Below are 19,885 nucleotides of genomic sequence, written 5' to 3'. Positions count from 1 at the left end.
TGGACATAAGTGTAGACCACTTCCTGATCTTGAATTAGTATAGTTATTTGTGTGCTCAGAGGTGCTCGTCTTAAAAAAAAAGTCTGTTACTATGTTAACCTGGCTATTTAAAGTCTCAATAGCAGAAATTCAGCATAAATAGCCCTTTTAAGTTTCAGATTTAACTGTGAAACCCTCTCCCTATCTGTGAATTATTAAATGAATTAATTATTATTAAGCCTCCACAAGAAGGGAACCTTGAAGGGGGGTGCTTGGTCTTTTCTCTCACTGAGGGACCGTGCAAAGGCATCACTAGGTAGTTTTCTTATGGCAAACCCTAAAGCCCAGTTCCAACTCAGAATCCAGGATGTACCAGAAACAATGATTGGCTTTCCTATTGAATTATTTTTGAGTCTCAAACTATTGCTTTTATCATGTTGCCTTTTGCAATTTGATAGTCCTTCAAGTAACCAAACAAACAACTCATTACAAAATAGGAATAAGAGTGATTTATGAAATAGGGAAAGGTGTTATTTTCCAAGCTCATGATAGGTTGTGAAGATAATGGAAGCTGTATCTGCTGAAACATTTTGAACTCTAATGAACACAAAGGAAAGAACCAATGTTTCTTTGCACTGTAAAATTAGATAAACCTGTAAGCACAGTATGGTTACTGTCTAAGGAAGCTTTGCTAAGATTTCTAGTCTTCCAAAACCTTTTACATGGCTAGAAAATTTCATTTACTCCTTGCTCCTCCTAAAAGTGATAAAAGCTAGGTCCTGTAGCTACAGGATGAAATATTGTCTGTATCCCATTTTCAGTTTTGAAAGAAATTCTAGCTTGCATTGAACCCAATTTATTTTATGATTTGGGCATATAGGCATTTGATTATTTAACTGACTGATTAATGGAGTTTATTATTCAAGCATATAACTCATTACAGTTTCATCTAGCTTTGTATTCATTACCTTTTCAGTGTGTTCCTCCAGTTGGATAGAATTGTATCATTTGCGAGTGTGTAACCTGTAGGGAGCACGTCCCTACCTTCTTATGACACCTGGACCCCTTCCCCGTCACCCATCCTTTCCCTCCCAGTGAGACCCTTCCTTCTGCGTGACTTGGATGAAAGGTGACCCAAGACAGACCCCTGGTCTCATAAAGTTTACATCTAGAGGGAAAAGAGACAGTCACCATACAAACTCACTATATTTGTACAATTACAAAGTGAAATCAGAGCTATGAAGAAAAGAGAGATGTTTAAAAAGGAGGTTTTATGCCCTGGAAGATAAAACATAGTCTAAAGCAACTCCTTGCCAAGTCCTATTGAAACCTGAGACAAAAGGGAAAAATCAGCAATGCTGATCCTGTCTTTATTTAAACTTTGGTTATTTTGTTCAAATGGCTATTTTGCATTACTGTTGAGTTTCTTTTTTCTTTTTCAAATACAGCACGAAGACATGATTCGAGTTTTTGGTGTCTCCCTGGCCTTTGCATCTGAGGTAAATGCCTCACTTGCTCCCTGTAGTCCCAGCCCAAAGCCATACTTCCCAGGCTCAAGTCCTGGTTCTGCCACTTATCAGTTGTATGACTGTGAACAACCTGCATATACTGTGCCTCAGTTTCCTCTTCTGTAAAGCGAGGATAATAATAGTACTTGATAAGGTCATTATGAGGATTAAAAGAAGTTAATATTTGTAAAGCAGGAGAGCAGTGCCCGGCACAAAGTGCCATGCATGTAAGAAGAGTAATGAAGATGCCTCTATACTGTTTCAGGTATTGAACCATTCATAGGAGCTGGATTTCACATGACTGAATTCACCAGGCTGCCATCAGCATTTCTTCCCTCAACATTTTTACTGAATTTACACTAACACTGTAGAACAATCCTCTAGAGAATGTGGTGATATATTTTAAAAGCAAAAGACTTGCTCATTGCATGTCCTCTTCCCGCCCCCGCCGCCCCCGCCCCGCTCATTTCTTCACTCTGAAATAGCCAGGAGATGATGGGGGAATTGTAGACACTATCACCCACATCTTTTAGGCACTTTCAGAAGCATGGAATACTTTGTGGGCATGTGTTTCTCTTGCACAGAGGTTATGCCAGCCATCTTTGCACAGTTGAGGTGTCTGTTTATGTGCTGCCGAGGCAGGCATAGCCTTTAGATTCTGACTCTCACTTCCTCATTTACTAAGGAATTTCTGATGTAGCCCTTTCAGAGCACTGCACACAACTAAGCAGACCCAGCCATTGACAGGATCCCCAGTCTTGGAACATCCACTGCTTCTTTTCCTGTTTGCAGGGAAACTCAACAGCTTTCTGTTAGCATCTATTTCTAGTGTGATTTTAAGTTCTGTTTGTGATGATTCTACAAAATCGAATACACTTCCTTTTTATTCACATAAAAGCACTTTTTTGAAGAGAATATAGTCTTTTTATCTCTTATGGCAAGAATGTTGTGTTTACACTTTAAAAGTGCAGAGTGAACAGGAAACATTGCTCTTCAAAAGTGAAGAAATGCCGTGTAAATGAATTTTACTTATTCGCTATATTAATGAGAAAATGGCTAAATATAAGCTTCATTGTTTAAAAATCCTGATGTGCACTCATTTATTCCATAAGACTAGAGGTAGCTGTGTGAGACAGCAGGAATTTAATTATCTGTATAGATTTCTAGTTAAACAGATAATATTTTTGCTAAAGTAGATTCTATGTATGAATATAACTGCCCTAGGGAAAATAATGTTATACCATGGAAGAACTGAGCTTTATCTGAAAATGAATAAATGGGTTTTTTGTCCTATTTTACCCTTGAGCTTTTAATTAACAATTTGTAGGAAGAGGGTCACTTGACTGGAATTAGAATTCTCTTTTGATGAGTCTTTTTTATATTCTGTCTGGGATTGTATGTAAACTTATCTTTCCTTTCTAAAGAACCTGAACATGCTAAAATTTAAATGCAGTGTTCCAATTCAAATAAAGCGTAAGGAATAAAACCATTTCCCTTTAAAAAAATGTGTGAAATTTTAAGTGGGCTTTTTTGGGGTTTTTGTTTTTTCCTAAGTTACTTTTCAAAGTGGAATACCTTTATACGGACACGTGTAATCAAACATCATTATTTATATTTACATTCTCTTTGGAAACCATGGGATTCTCAAGGCCCAAAGCCAAGTGCCCAAGAACCCTGACCGAAAGTGTGTGGTTGCCTATTGAGGGAGCAATTGCTATATTATAAAGCCACAGTATGCCTTTTTGCCACAACTGGCAACAGCAAAATCAAAGGATTCTTGGGAGAAAATTCTCTATAGTTCTAATCACACATCTTGCAAGCAGAGGCACTGGTTGCCCTTTGTTCCAGAGCTGTTTTTTAAAATAACAGTTGTATAATAAGTAGCCTTAAGTGGCAGAGAAAGTGTTTCCTTCTAGAGCATGGAGGGATGCTTACTGCTTATTATAAAAGATTCTGGTTCCCTAAGCTCAGAGTTTTCTCTCATGTAATGCAATCTGCTGTGTGTGTGGGTGTCATGTGGCCCTCTTTATAACACCCTATTGGAATAATTGGAGTCTTAGGAACCAGTTCAAGAAATTACTGATACTCTGGCTACTGCTGTTGCTATATGGAATAAAGTCTTTGTCTTTGACCCAGTAGTTTTCTGTCCTCTGCTCTATAAAACTGTAATAGGATAACTTGTTAGCTTGTAAGCGGGGTAAAATCTTAGACTCTTTATACTTACTGACAGGAATGTCCTTTAAAAGACACATAAAGATGATGGCCCTTTCTTTTTCCTTTGTCCTCAATCGTAAGTGGATGTGGTGGGCTTAGGGATAACATAGCCTGAAGTGTGGCGTGTGGATCAGATGGCAGGAGACCCGTTCATCTGTGGCCTGCATCAGATGGCAGGAGACCCAGTTCTAAATATAGAAGCTGGTGTGAGTCACAGGGAATGACTGATATTTCTCAGAAGGTAAAAGATTGTCTCTTTATGACAATTTTGGGCACCTAGAGACAGAAAAGACACTGGATCTGATTTGAACTCTATCTCTTTGAGCTCAGATTCCCCCCAAAAAACATCATTTAAATGTACCTAGAGAACACACATGCGTGTGCAGTGTAGTAAACCTCATGTGCAGTGATCGATTACCTTTGGAGACAGAGCAGATGAGCATAAGCCTCATCTGGGTAAGAACAGCTCAATTTAGCCATCATACCCAGGCTTTACCAGCCCAGGACCCCAAAGCCTACATTATTCTGATTGGTAGGATAGCAGCATTTCTTCATATCTGCCTTCCTAGTCTGGATACAACTTTAGGAAATGGTCCTACTAGACTAGACAGAAATTTGACTCAAAATGGTTGAGGCCATGCCAACCTGAATAGAAGTGCCAGCACATGGCTTCTGTGTTATCTGTTATCTCACTGCTTTGAGAAGCATAAAGCCTCATCCAAAACAATGATGTGAGGGAAAGCTTACAAAGAACACTGTGGAATGGCCCTTTTCATATGTGAGAAAATATTTGAAAACACATACAATACATTAATACTATGAAAAAAGAAAAAATTTATGAAAAACAATAAAAATCAGTTCATAGGTGGGGGAAGGAATATTTCAAATGATTTACATAGTTTAGAGCTATTCAAACTGCTGAATATTTCTAGCACTTTCATGACCACTGGCTTTCTCATTCACCAATTTTCTTCTTCAGCTTTCATTTAGCTAAACATCAATGGTGTATTTTGTTGTAAATGGTATGGCAAATAAGAAGGGCATGATTAAAAGAGAATGCTCTCATCAAGGTATGAATGTGCCAGTTAATTCTTAAAGACACTGTGCACAGTTTTTTGTGAATTCCGGAAGCATCTGTGAAACTTTGTATTAACAAGCCATTACATGTTAATAATACCTATCTCAGAGAACTCCTGTAAAGATAAAGTAAGCTAATGTTTGCAAATTTCTTGGCACAGACAGCCTGGCACACAGTAAGTGCTTAATATATATTGACTATTATAATACGGAGGGAGCAGTTAAAAACATGAGTGTTTTGCACTTTAGGAGTTTCCAGAAGGAAGCCAAATTTTCCTGTGTAATTTGGAAAGCATAAAATAGAGGTCAGGTGTGAAACTGGTTCCCAGGAGATGATGGAGAAAGACATGGAGGACTCTACCCACTGTTAAACTGGGTCAGATCAGGATAGACCCCAAAAAAGCTGTGCTGTGAAATCATCTATGTCTCACAGAGGGACATTGGGATCCATCTGCAAGGTAAACCACCATCACCATGAAGTCAAGGGTGAGGACACCAGTGTAGCCCTCCCCCAGGGGCAAGGATATTCCATTAGCCTGTATCCCAAAGCTCCAGGGTTTATGCAGGATCCAGGAGAACTGCAAAGCACCAGGTCCCTACAAACGATAAAGGCAGGGACAGCTGGGAATGTGCCCTGGGTATTGTCACACAGCCTTACTTTCTAAATGTGATTCTGTCTCCCAAAGCCCTGTATGAGCCACGGCTCCCGCACACTCAGCTCTGAACATCTTTCAGAAGGTGGGGCTCCATGAGTTGTTGGAGGTTCCACAGGTGCCACCATTGCCCCTGGGAGCACTTGATGGGGCTTCACATCCAGATGTCTCGGCTCCTCTTACACAAATGTGAGGACAGCATTCATTTTCTGTCCGGTTGGAGACCCCCTATTATTTATCTGCTGTTGGAGGGAAGAGGAGGTGTTGAGATTATTGTGTTTTCCTTATACCTTAAAAAGAGAATAACTTTTTTTTTCCCTCAAAACACGTGGAATTGGAAACCTAGAAACTCAACGAGGTCAATTAATGAGACTGGATACAGGCTCTGATTTCTGGTTAGGAGAAGACAACCCAGGGAAAGAGAGTTATTAGGTGTTTGTTACAGGAACAGAGAAATTGTCTTTGTTTTTAGTCTTAACTACCAAGAAGCCCACAAGAAGCAATGGGTTGCCATTAGGAGACTAATAAAGATAGGTATTGTATAAACGATTGATGCCAGTTAAGATAAATATTGTATCAACTGGTATGTAGCATGAAGATGTTTCTGAAATTCCAGTTTGTTGGACCATTTTTAGAGTGTTCATTTTAAGGAAAGGTAGAAGAATAATCTGTGTTGTTGGTGAGACCCAAGACCTTAAGGTCCTTGTGATTTCCCCATAGTCCCAGTTGTGCAGTATCTTTTTTGATTAAGCCAAGAAAACGTGTAACTCAGCTTATAAAGAATATAAGCATAATTAAAAATAAAATAATGCAGCATTAAATATGTCTTCCTAGATAAATGAAAAGAGGGCTTTACACAGGAAGTAGAAAAGAAGATGCAGACCAGGCGCAGAGGCTAATGCCTATAGTCCCAGTGCTTTGGGAAGCCAAAGCGGGCAGATCGTTTGAGGTCAGGAGTTCAAGACCAAAGTGGCCAACATGGTGAAACCCTATCTCTACTAAAAATACAAAAATTAGCTGGGTGTGGTGGCACGCACCTGTAATACCAGCTACTTGCGCAGCTGAGGCAGGAGAATCGCTTGAACTCGGGAGACAGAGGTTGCAGTGAGCCAAGATTGCACCACTGCATTCCAGCCAGAGTGAGACTCCATCTCAAAAAAAAAGAAACAAAGATGCTAAAGCCATATTATATTTTCATATACATAGTATTAAACATAGTAGTAATATTATGGTATGTTTTAAAAACAGCAGGCAATGCAATATGGAAAGACTGAATGCAGGAAGACTTGAGTGTGTAATAGGGTAAATGAAGTTCAAGAACTCTTCAGATTGCTGGACTGGTATGAGGTCTGGCCCAGGTCACTTTCAGCTGTCTAACATGTGTTCCTTGCTGGTGGCACCCACCCAACATGAAAATTAGCTTTCTGATTAAGTCATCCCATAAGCCTGTGAGCCAGGCTCTGTGGAGTGGGTCAGATGAATGACTTCTAGCTTCCTAAGTGGTTTCTATGTGACAGTTGCACTCATGGTAGGGGTAAGGGTTTCAGAGAAGCACCCCACCATGATTTGAGGCAATTATACAGCCTGGCTCATGGCTGAGCCACACTAGCACCTGCCAGATGGCACTGGCAGGAAGCAGGCAGGCCCTGTTTCAGCACTGCCTGATGCGGAAGCTTGGAGTTAGGGCAATACACTGTAATTGGCTCTTACGGCCCTTTGCACCTGTTAGTGAAGAGGCCAGACTATTTGTGTCATTCATGTACAGAGGATTTCTTTCTTTCTAACCTTTGGAGTTAGTGTTATTCTCATCCCACACTTGGAGAGAAAGAACATCAGTTCTCATTTCTGCACAAAAAGAAAAAACACTAGGCAAGGAAAGAAATGAAATTCTTTTCTGTGAAGGTGCTTCATGAACGCAGTGAAATAAAGCAGACAGCTAATATGATTTGGTTATTCCTCCTGGAATCTAGAGACTGAGATGAAATTGGGGGTTTTCTGCCACAGGGCATCCACGTGGTTCCTGTGGGGGCCGTAGGGATGAGACACTCACTCTAACCAAGCACCTTGGAAGATGAGGGTTGTGTCAGTGGTCTCCATGGGTTTATGATGTTCACCTTCCTTCCTATGCATTCCCCCAAGTCAAGCTTGAAGAGACATTGAAGATGTCTGGGAAATGCTTCTCCACGTGGTAGCTTCTGCACTTCTGCCTAGAGTGAAGGAATTTGCACCAAGGGAGTCTGTAGTTATGCTTCTAATGAGGCAAAGGAGAATAAAAAGATAAGCCAAAAGGCTTCGTGGTGAAAGTATGTGACCCAGTGGAGGAAGAAAAGGGGAAAATCTAGCCAACAAAGCAGAACACTTTTTACACTGAGAGTCAAAATGAGCCAGGAATGCAGCTCAGCACCTTGTTTTCCAAAGGAGATGGAGAAGGACCAAATGCAGAGACCTGAGAAGAAATGACCCCAGAAAAGAGTGAAACTGCACATCTACAGGTCATGCCTTATGTAAAGTGTGTCCTATAGATCTTCAAGGAGTACATGTGGAAGTAAAAGGATGCTCAAGACATAAGGATTTGTCTGCTGTTCCCATGCTGTAGAAAGATTATGGACTTTGAATCCACAGGACTGGGTTCAAATTCTAGTTTGAATTCTTGCTGTGTGGTCTTGGATGAGTTATCTGGCCTCTCTAAATCTGTGTCCTCCTTGTATAAAGGAGACAAGTGAGAGAACCAAAAAAAGGGTAGGCACAAAAGTTCTCAGGGAATGTCTCTTTCCTGTTTCCTATTTCAGCCTTGGAAAAAATACACACATCAAACACACACGCACACACACCACATCACTGTAGTTGAGGAGTCCTTCTGTCAGGGAGGTGGTGGGTGCATCAAGGGACCAATCATGGGTGATGCACCCTGGGAGCATGAATCCAGGGTATGAGATTTTGCAAACCCAATCTAAGACTGCCAACCACTTGTGTTGGCCTAGGGTCCCCCAAAAGCTGAGCCAGAGACTACTTATGCAGAAGCCTTAGTCTCTGGCTCAGCATTTGGGGACTTGTGCATAAGTAGCTTGTTTGGAAATGTGATCCTCAGGAGCAGAAATGCAGAAAGGGGGAGTGGAAAAAAGTGAGGGGAGGAGCCAACACAAGCCTGTGTCATTGCATTGGCTGTTTGATCCCAGTGGACTGGTGAAAGGGTTTATGAAGTGTTTCAGAACTGTCTGCCAGGGGATGAAATGGAGTGCTTTTATCCACTGACTCCAGATCTTCACTGGTCTAGACTGGCCCTCACAAGGCTAAGTCCCCTGCACTGCTGGGTTGTGCTTGAGTGCAGAGTGGATTTCTAGAACTATTAACCAAAGATTAGAGATGGCTAGGGCAGGAAGCAAGAGATCCCTATGAGGGTCAAGGTGAGGCCACTGTCCTAGAGCACCTGTGCCAAGCTGCTCAAAGCCTCCAGGAAAACAGGTGTCTACAGCTGTGGCTGAAATAAGAGGAACAACCAAGAGGATTTTGAAGTGGTGCACACGAGGGGTCAAATACAACAACTCTAACGGGGATGTCCTGTCTTTTTGCCTGGAAAGAAGATGCTAAAATAAAGAATTCCCTGGAGTGTCTTTGGCCTTTCAAGTCTATGATTCATGGAGATAAAACCAAAATTTGCTAAAAATCTGTTGATTAATAAAATATAAATAGACACAGCAATAACATTTGCTAATTTTATTCTCCAAATGATACCTGTCAGCTGTAGACAATGTGTGGAGCAAAAGAGAGCTATACTATCTACTTACTGGACAACAGACCTAACTTAGGCGGTGGTGATATATGCTGAAAACAAAGAGAGCAGTGCTTGGGCTTCAGGAAAATCTAGTGGAAAGTTGAGTTTATTGATCCTTAGGAGCACAACCTTTACCTGGGTCTTAAGTGGGTTTTATAATGATTAGGAAATCTTATTAAAGAAGAAACTTCGGAAGGGGTTCTGGGTGCTTTTAGAACAAAGGAGAGGACCTAGGGAATATTTCCAAGTCAGCTTGGACCCAGACAAAATTATAAAGTGGATTAAGTTTGTTTTCAGCCCCTTTCTGTCCACCATTTCTCCTCATGTCCCCACATTCACTTCCCCTCCATCAGTGTCCCCCTTTAGGAACCTAGTATCTAGTATCATACTGGCCTGCTTAGATGCCTCTATGCAATCAACCAGTTGATTTTTATTGATACTTCCAATGTACCTAGAACCTTGCCAGGAATTGAATATGAGAACACCCCACATAAACCTTCCCCAAATGGCCTATCCTCCAGTCTCAAGTCCTGCCCATGATGGTAGATAATTTAAAAGGCTAATTTATATACATTGTGCCCAACACCTGTTTATGTACCACTCCAGAGCCTCGGCCTCCCCATCTCTTGTTCCAGCTCTGTGTGGGCCCCAGCCAATTTCACACCAGTACCCCTCTCATCTCCCACCCAACACTCCCATGTTGACATCACTGCAGACTCCACTAATGCCCACGCTCTGGAATGCACAATCCAGAGGAGCAAGGGGGTGAATCTTAGACCAAGCACATCCCGGGAGTAAGTTCTTCTCCCTTTCCCCACTCCATCACAGGGCTGGTTCTGAGCTCCCATTTATCCACCTTCTTGGGAGTGTGGTCTGTGGATTGAGCAATCAGTCACATTCGGCAGCTCAGTACTCCTCCATATTGGCTCTCCATCCTTTCCAGCATCTCTCCCCTTGTACCTCATTCCTCCCTAAGAGTATAGTCCCTGATAAAATAACAACCCATTCATTTTTTTCAATAAATACTCTTTAGGTGTTTACTGTGGTCCAGGCACTGACTCTGGCACTGTGAGTACAGAGATGAACTTTTATATTCAATGACTTATCTGATATTAGATGTTTTCTCAGAAGCCATATTGTTTAATGCCCTTTCTTGGACGTCAGGAAATCCTGGCCACGTGGTGGAGGGCTCTGCTTGCCTGAATGGGTTAAGGATTAGAAATGGTTTGAGAAACGGAATAGGAAGCAAAACTAGACAAAATCTCTCAGGACCAGGTTCTGAAAGCAAAGATATCAGGCACTCTTTCTCATGGAAATTGTCTGAGCCTCCAGACAATTAAGAGGTTTATTTTTCACAAAGCTTTTTTAAAAATTCAAATTTTATTTTAAGTTCTGCGGTACATGTGAAGGATGTGCAGGTTTGTTACATAGGTAAGTGTGTGCCATGGTGGTTTGCTGCACTTATCAACCCAACACCTTGGTATTAAGCCCTGCATGCATTAGCTATTCATCCTGATGCTCTCTCTCCCTCCACCCGCCGACAGGCCCCAGTGTGTGTTGTTCCCCTCCCTGTGTCCATGTGTTCTCATTGTTCAGCTCCCACTTATACGTGAGAACATGTGGTGTTTGGTTTTCTGTTCATGCATTAGTTTACTGAGGATAATGGCTTCCAGCTCCATCCATGTCCCTGCAAAGGACATTATCTCATTCCTTTTTATGGCTTCATAGTATTCCATTGTGTATATGTACCACATTTTCTTTATCCGATCTATCACTGATGGACATTTGGGTTGATTCCATCTCCTTGCTATTGTGAATAGTGCTGCAACGAACATACACATGCATGTATCTTTATAATAGAATGATTTCTATTTCTTCGGGTATATACCCAATAATGGGATTGCTGGGTCAAATGGTATTTCTGGTTCTAGGTCTTTGAGGAACCACCACACTGTCTTGCACAATGGTTGAACTAATTTACATTCCCATCAATAGTGTCAGAGCATTCCTGTTTCTCCACAGCCTCACCAGCACCTGTTGTTACTTGACTTTGATTTTTAAAAAGGCTTGTTAACCAATTATTCAACAGTTCATTTAGCAAATTCATATGGATTTAAGTGGTACTTCAAGAAGTTCACAATTTATGGAGTAAAAGAATCAACACTCATTTTAGGAAGTGATGAGTATGCTTATAAAAGTACACGAGTTCTTTAGGAGAGGGTTAACAAAGACATTTTCCTCTAGAGAAACTCTGTCCAATAGAACTTTCTGTGATGATGAAAATGTTCCATTCTGTGTTGTCCCAACCCAGTAGCCACTAGCCAGCCGCATGTGGCTGTTGGTCACTCAAATTGTGGACAGTGTGACTGAGGAACTGGATTTTTAATATTCATTAATCTTAATTTGAATGTAAGTAGCCACATTTGACTAATGGCTGCTGTTTTTGACAGTATAGTTCTAATGGTTGACATTTTAGTGGAGTCTCCAGGAATAAGTAGGTGTTATCCAGGCCACAAGGAGGATAGGAACCAAGTAGAAAGTGGAGAAAGCAGACTGGGTTGAGAGAACAACAGTGAACATGGACATCAGAGTGCTTGTTTGTTAGGCTTGTGACAGAGTGAACAACAAGAGAGAGGGCTAGAAATGTACACAGAGGCTGTGTCATGATAGGCCTTGTGATTTTAACTGTCACCATTTACTAAGGGTCCACTAAGCTCCTGCCACATCACTATGCTTATTCCATATTTATCTCAACAGCCCCGGAGGTAGGTAAATTAGCCCCATTTTACAGGTGAGGAAACGAAGGCACACAGAGCTTGTTGAACATAACCCATGCAACACAGCTTGTAGGTGACAGCACCAGGATTTAAGCTAGGCTCTGACTCAACAGCCTATCCTCTTTTTACTTTATCACTTTCCCCCACGTGGGTCTGTCACATGGGAAATTTGGGCTTCATGTCCTTATAGGCAAAACTGTTCTGAATTGGGGTCTTTCCCTAGACAAGAATGTATGGTGTAAAAACAAGGAGGAAAAGGAGTTGAGAGGGCTGGTCAGAAAAATGAAGGGTGGCCCATGGGACCTAAGCTGGAAAGAGAAGGAAGTGAAGAATAGAATTTTTGGAGAGTGGGAATAATGTGGAGCTGAAGGACCAGGGGCAGGAGGAATAATTAAGAGAAAGCACCACACGCAAGGCTGTTGTGGTCAGAGGGAATTATTGCCATTTTAGCGGGCTTTCAGCCAAAGGACAACCTGGAGCATGTTTCGGCCCTGAAGCTGAGGGTGTTAACTGCTGAAGGAAACTGGCAGAATTTCCATCACAGCACACAGACAACCACCTCCTCCAACAGGCAGACACCCAGACTCCTCTGTGTGAGGAAATGGACTTCTCAGAAACTAAGTCTGAGCTTGCTTTCTTTTATAAATCTCTACTTTTGGTGGCTTATTTTTGCTTAGGAAGATAGAAATCAGTAGCGTTGACTTTGAAAAGTGTTCATAATCCTCAGCATGCCAGGTGAAGTGGAGACAAAGAGGAGGCAGTGTGGCACGTGAAGAAGAGAAGGGTGTGAACGCTCTCATCTGAGACGCTTGATGAAACTGATCCTCTCTGCCTGACTTAGGTTTAATAGCTCACAAACCTGTGAATGTGAAGTTAAAAGCAATTTTGATTTGAAATCAAGATTATGTAGAAATGAGTCTTAATATATCATAAAAATCATTTCAAGAAATCCTGAAAATTGTCACAAACCCTTATTAAGGAAATTGATTTGCAGATGATGATAGAAATAATTTTTTCATGAAAATGACAAATGTAGCTTATTTTCATTGACATTTATTTTCATTAGAGTAGGCTGCTGTCTACACTTCTCTTAAAACCACTCTTTCAATAATATTTAGATTCATATGCTAATATATCTGCCATTTCTCTCAGTATCGCTTAATACTCTGTGTTTAGAAACAGGTATATTGAATTTATACTGGGACTAGAGTATTATATTTGAAAGCACTTACCCGGGGCAAAGGCTATGAGTGTATCCTCTGAAAGGTGTCTTGATTTGGAAAGCACAGGATGTTCCAGTTAACTTTCTTATTTATGGTTTTTTGAAGTATAATTTATATACCACAAAATCTACCCATCTTAAGTGTAGTTTGGTGAGTTTTAGTGCATTTTTAACAGCAAACTTCATCCCAATCTAGCTACAGAACATGACTGTCGACTGACAAAGTTCCCTCCTGCCTGTTTATAGTCAGTCTCCTCTCCTACCCCAGGCCCCAGCAGCCACTAATCTGTTCTCTGATTCTATAGTTTTGCCTTTTCTTCCTTCCTTCCTTTCTCTTCTTTTCTTTTCTTTTCCTTCCTTCCTTCCTTCTTTCCTTCCTTCCTTCCTTCTTTCTTCTTTCCCTCCCTCCCTTCCTTCCTTCCTTTTTTTCTTTTTCTTTTTCTTTTTTTTTTTTCGACAGTCTTCCTTTGCCGCCCAGGCTGGAGTTCAGTGGCATCATCTTGGCTCACTGCAACCTCCACCTCCCGGGTTCAAGTGATTCTTGTGCCTTAGCCACCAGAGTAACTGGGATTACAGGCGTGCACTACCACACCTGGCTGTATTTTTAGTAGAGACTGGGTTCTGCCGTGTTGGCCAGGCTGGTCTCAAACTCCTGATCTCAAGTAATCCGCCCGCCTTGGCCTCCCAAGGTGCTGGGATTACAGGTATGAACCACCATGCTGGCTATACTTCTGCATTTCTAAAGATTTCATATAAGTAGAATCACAGATGGTCTTTTGGGTCTGGCTCCTTTTACTCAGCATAGTTTTTTTTTTTTTTTTTTAGTATTTATCGATCATTCTTGGGTGTTTCTCAGAGAGGGGGATTTGGCAGGGTCATAGGACAATAGTGGAGGGAAGGTCAGCAGATAAACATGTGAACAAGGGTCTCTGGTTTTCCTAGGCAGAGGACCCTGTGGCCTTCCGCAGTGTTTGTGTCCCTGGGTACTTGAGATTAGGGAGTGGTGATGACTCTTAACGAGCATGCTGCCTTTAAGCATCTGTTTAACAAAGCACATTTTGCACCGCCCTTAATCCATTTAACCTTGAGTGGACACAGCACATGTTTCCGAGAGCACAGGGTTGGGGGTAAGGTTATAGATTAACAGCATCCCAAGGCAGAAGAATTTTTCTTAGTACAGAACAAAATGGAGTCTCCTATGTCTACTTCTTTCTGCACAGACACAGTAACAATCTGATCTCTCTTTCTTTTCCCCACATTTCCCCCTTTTCTATTCGACAAAACCGCCATCATCATCATGGCCCGTTCTCAATGAGCTGTTGGGTACACCTCCCAGACGGGGTGGCGGCTGGGCAGAGGGGCTCCTCGCTTCCCAGACGGGGCGGCCAGGCAGAGGCGCCCCCACCTCCCGGACGGGGCGGTGGCCGGGCGGAGGCACCCCCCACCTCCTGGACGGGGTGGCTGGCCGGGCAGGGGCTGCCCCCCAACTCCCAGACGGGGCGGCTGGCCAGGCGGGGGCTGCCCCCTACCTCCCGGACAGGGCAGCTGGCCGGGCGGGGGCTGCCCCCCACCTCCCGGACGGGGCGGCTGCCGGGCGGAGACGCTCCTCACTTCCCAGATGGGGCGGCTGCCGGGCAGAGGGGCTCCTCACTTCTCAGAGGGGGCGGCTGGGTAGAGACGCTCCTCACCTCCCAGACGGGGTGGCGGTCGGGCAGAGACACTCCTCAGATCCCAGACGGGGTCGTGGCTGGGCAGAGGCGCTCCTCACATCCCCGATGGGGCAGCGGGGCAGAGGCGCTCCCCACATCTCAGACAATGGGCGGCCGGGCAGAGACGCTCCTCACTTCCCAGACTGGGCGGCCGAGCAGAGGGCCTCCTCACATCCCAGACGATGGGCAGCCAGGCAGAGACGTTCCTCACTTCCCAGACGGGGTGGTGGCCGGGCAGAGGCTGCAATCTCAGCACTTTGGCAGGCCAAGGCAGGCGGCTGGGAGGTGGAGGTTGTAGCGAGCCGAGATCACGCCACTGCACTCCAGCCTGGGCATCATTGAGCACTGAGTGAGCGAGACTCCGTCTGCAATCCCGGCATCTCAGGAGGCCCAGGCGGGCAGATCACTCGCAGTCAGGAGCTGGAGACCAGCCCGGCCAACACGGCGAAACCCCGTCTCCACCAAAAAATACAAAAACCAGTCAGGCGTGGCGGTGCGCGCCTGCAATCCCAGGCACTGGGCAGGCTGAGGCAGGAGAATCAGGCAGGGAGTTTGCAGTGAGCCGAGATGGCGGCAGTACAGTCCAGCCTCTGCTCAGCATCAGAGGGAGACCGTGGAGAGGGAGAGGGGGAGGGGGAGAGGGAGAGGCTCACTCAGCATGGTTTTGAGGTTCCATCCATGCCACATGTTGTTGCATATATCAGTAGTTCATTCTTTGTTATTGCTGAATACTTTTCCATTATATGAATATAACACATTTTGCTTATTCTTTCATCAGTTAATGGGCATTGGATCTGTTTCCAGTTTTTCATTATTATAAATAATGCTGCTATGTACATTTGCGTACAAGTCTTTGTGTGGTTATATGTTTTCATTACTCTTAGGTAAAAGAGTAGAATTGCTGGATTGTATGGTAAGTGAGTGTTTAACTTTTAAGAAATTGCCAGGTTGGGCATGGTGGCTCATGCCTTTAATCCAAGCACTTGGGAGGTCCAGGTGGGTGGATTACTAAAGCTCAGGAATTCGAGACCAGTCTGGGTAATATAGTGAAACCTGGTCTCTACAAGTAATAAAAAAAACTAGGTGGGTATGATAGAACATATGCCTGTGGTCCCAGCTACTTGGGAGGCTGAGGTGGGAGGATGGTTTGAGCCCAGGAGACAGAGGTTGCTGTTAGCTGAGATCACGCTATTATACTCCAGCCTGGGCAACAGAGCTAGTTCCATCTCAAAAAAAAAAAAAAAATTGTTTTTTCAGAATGGCTATATGTTTTTATGTTTCCATAGCAATACGTGAGGATTTCAGGTTCTCCACAGCCTCACCAACACTGGACATCATCAATCTTTTTGAATATAGCCATTCAAGTGGGTGTGTGGTAGTATCGCATTGTGGTTTCAATTTGCATTTCCTTAATGATAAATGATATTGAGCATCTTTTCATGTGCTTGTTAGATATTTGTATGTCTTCTTTGGAGAAATCGCTAATGAAATTTTTGTCCATCTTTTTATTGAGTTGTTTTGTCTTCTTAGTTTTTCTACATGTCGTAGATACAAGTCCTTTATTAGATATATGATTTGTAGATAGTCTGTGGCTTGTCTTTGCATTTTCTTGTTGGTTTCTTTTGAAGAGCAACTGTTTTTAATTTTGATTATGTTAAGTTTATCAGTTTTTTTCTTTTGGTGTCATAGCTAAGAAATTTACCTAACTAAGGTTGTGGGATATTCTCTTATGTTTCATGCCAAGGATTGAAAAACTATTGACTTTTATTCTTTAGAACAATGATTAACAATCGCCTGGACGCCACAGCCAGGGATTTGGCAGTCTCTTGTAGCTTTGTGGTTTCGTGGTTGGGGTAGTGATAGGAGCAGGAGGCTGAGTATATTGCTGTCATTGTAAATAATTGTAACTTGGCCCCAGCAACCTTCTGTCATCCCTGCTACTGAGCACAGTACTCAGAAAAACTCCCCCATGCCTATTTGCCATCAGTCTCCTCTCCGACCACTCCCAGTCTCAGGCATCCATCGATCTGTACGTAATTGATTTTCAGGTGATTGAATTAAATTTAATTGAATCCTCTAAAATTCCCTGCACATTTCACTCTGTGCATGAGAAGATGGCACCCTTGATAATCCTTTTGAAAGAAAAGTTCTTTAACTCACTTACCCAGCTTGGCACTTTGAAACTCATCTGATATTAGCATAAAAACAAAACTCAGTAACAGCATTTATGCCCCCTTACAACGGGCACCAACTTTACGTTTCTGCCTCATCACCCTCACTTAGTATCCTTCATCCCCTTCTGGGCACTTGCCAGAAACACACTATACGCTTGGACTTTACTCATGGCTTCCCTCTTCTCTCCCTGGAGTATTATTGTTACTCTTCCAGGGCAAGGTAGAGCTCAGGTTTCACCTCCCAGAGTCTTTCCTCTTCCCTCTTGAACACAATTGGATACATCTTACTTTCTGCTCCCATAGGGCCTAGATCCAGCTCCTGGTGGAGCACTTACCACATTGTTTTGCATTTAGTTATATTCTCATATAGCTCACTGCCCGCTCCCAAGCCCAGCTTTGAGCACTTCAAGGGCGTGAATTATGTTGAATTCATATTTGAATCCCCCCTAGCATCTAAAACTTCATGGGTGTCCAATAAATATTGTTAATAAAATGTTTGAAGCCATTCCTACAAAGAACTCTAAGTGCCTTAGACGCTGAGATAATGCTGCAGCTTTAAAGCTTCTAAGTAAAAATGACAACTCTTCCCTTTAAGTTCTGTCATTTTAGATATGTCCTGGTCTGAAAGTCCGCTCAGACATTCCTGCCTCTGCAGAGTAGCCTGCACTTTCTTCTCAATTTTGTAGGCTTGCCTTCCACTTAAAATGTTCAGCATCCAATGTAGAGATTATTATCACTTGCTTCCCCATCTTGGGCAAAATTTTCGCAGAAATGTTTAGAGAACAGCTCGTCTCCATCCATACCCTTGCTCTCAGTTCAAACCAAAGTACTTCTTTCAAACATGACCGTTTTTCCTGCATCTTGCTTGATAGCTTGTCTGATGGCTTAGTCCAATTTACAAAATCTGTACAGAAGAACTAGGTGTCTTGATTTAGTTAAATGGACAGAGAAAACACTGAGATTTATCTGTCTCCTATTCTTATAACCAACTTTGATAAAGATCAGAAGTTAAAACCAAGCTCCTGCTGAGTATTAACAGGCCTTCTACAGCTATTTCTGGAAGGGTATTTTTTTAACTTTTATTTTAGGTTTGGGAGTACATGTGAATAGAATAGAATACATTCAGATCTTTCAAAAAATAAAAACTGTTTTCTTTGCAAGGCTTGTGAGAGGAGTTGGAGAGCAACAATTAGTGTTTTATACTCTAGCAAGGGCCTACAATAGTCTTATTTAAAATTCTCGAAGGAGACAGAAACCTAAATTTGGAGAGCCTTCCTCAGACAGACTAACTGGACATTTTTAAGAAGCTGCTCAGTGAGGTGCGTTCAACTTTGGCAGGCAAGAAGCCACCCAACTTTGCCTGCTTAATCCTCAGCCAGCTGACCACGCAGGAGCAGGACCTTTAGCCATTTATTCTGCCCATTCCTGAGCGACACCCACACCCAATACCTCATAAAAATTATATGCAGTTATTCTATCCAGCTCTAATGATGTCTGTAGATTCTATCTCCCACATCCCTTGGTCTCAAATCTTAGTCTTAGTGGTCTCCCTGGTACTCTTTCTGCTGCCACCTCCCTGAATTTCATTCTTTACCCAATCCTTTCATTTGTAAATTCTGTTGGATGCTCTGCCAGGCTTTTGTTTTCTGTTTTCTGGTTTGTTTTTAAATTTTTTTTAAACAGCCTTGCACTGTCACCCAGGCTGGAGTGTAGTGATGCAGTCATAGCTCACTTCTGCCAGGCTTTTGAATCACCTTCTCCCCAAAATGTTGCCTCTCATATTATCCAATTTGGCCCCACTGGACACAGGTGCAGCAAGTGATGCCACCCAGAAACCACTGCTCAACTTTAGCTGAGAGGCCCAAGCCCACTCCTGTCTGAGAGGGGACTGGGCAGACTTGCATGGCCTGCTCACCTCATTCTTCCCTTGGTTGAGACAGCACCATGTGGCTGGTACTCACTTTCCCATGCCTGCTTGTGCCTAGACCCAACAACCAGCAGCCTCAAAGGATCTAATTTTTAGCTGTCTTCCCATTTCTGGTCTTGGTTTTTCCTTCTGTGCTGGCATCTCAGTAACCATCATTATTGGTGGCTGGTTTATTTGACTCCATTTCTATTATAGCAGATTTGGCTCTCATAATTCATTGTTGAGTCTAGGAAGGCAGACCTGAGACACCTTCAAAGCATAAGCCCTGATAGGGCATCTTCTAGTAAAGTTTTCTTGAAATCTTTATGATTCCTTTAATATATTTAAAGAAATTATTTTTGTAAGTATTTTAACCCAGTTTATTTGTGAACTACCACAATTTCTGAAGAAAAATGATAAGAATAAACACAACATAACTTGGAAATGTATTACTTCCACAACATTTCTTCTTTCCTTGCTTTTTCTTTGTCCTCCTTATCTCACTTTTTTCTTACTCCCCATATTTCTTCCCGGAGGGTACAAATTTTATCTTTAGAAAATAAATGCTCAGTTTACTCACAGAAAATTGCCCATGAAAATTAAACTGAAAAGACACAGAGAGGCAGTCATTCTAGGTTTAACATTCTTATCAACCAACTTTGATAAAAACCAGAGGTTTTTCTGTCCTGACTCTTCTAGGAGGCTAGATACTTTGGCCGAAAATACTTCTACCTGAGGACATTTCAAACTGCTCTTTGGTTTTATTTTTTCTTTTTTAAAAAACTTTAAAAATTTTTTTAATTTTAATTTTTGTGGGTGCATAGTAGGTGTATATATTTATGGGGTGTATGAGATGATTTGATAGAGGCATCCAATGCGTAATAATCACATCAT

At 42.4% G+C, this 19,885-nt stretch overlaps 1 protein-coding gene across 50 annotated transcripts in view; it reads left to right on the top strand.

Moving 5' to 3' along the window:
* The window catches only part of NRCAM (neuronal cell adhesion molecule), a 314,922-nt gene that overhangs the window by 192,343 nt on the left and 102,694 nt on the right, over positions 1-19,885 (top strand). The gene's annotated exons all lie outside the window — the stretch shown is intronic.

The sequence above is a fragment of the Pan troglodytes genome, chromosome 6, assembly GCF_028858775.2.
Source record: "Pan troglodytes isolate AG18354 chromosome 6, NHGRI_mPanTro3-v2.0_pri, whole genome shotgun sequence".
Taxonomy (NCBI): domain Eukaryota; kingdom Metazoa; phylum Chordata; class Mammalia; order Primates; family Hominidae; genus Pan; species Pan troglodytes.
The sequence above is the reverse complement of the archived record's forward strand: the minus strand, read 5'-3'. Positions and strand labels throughout refer to the sequence as shown.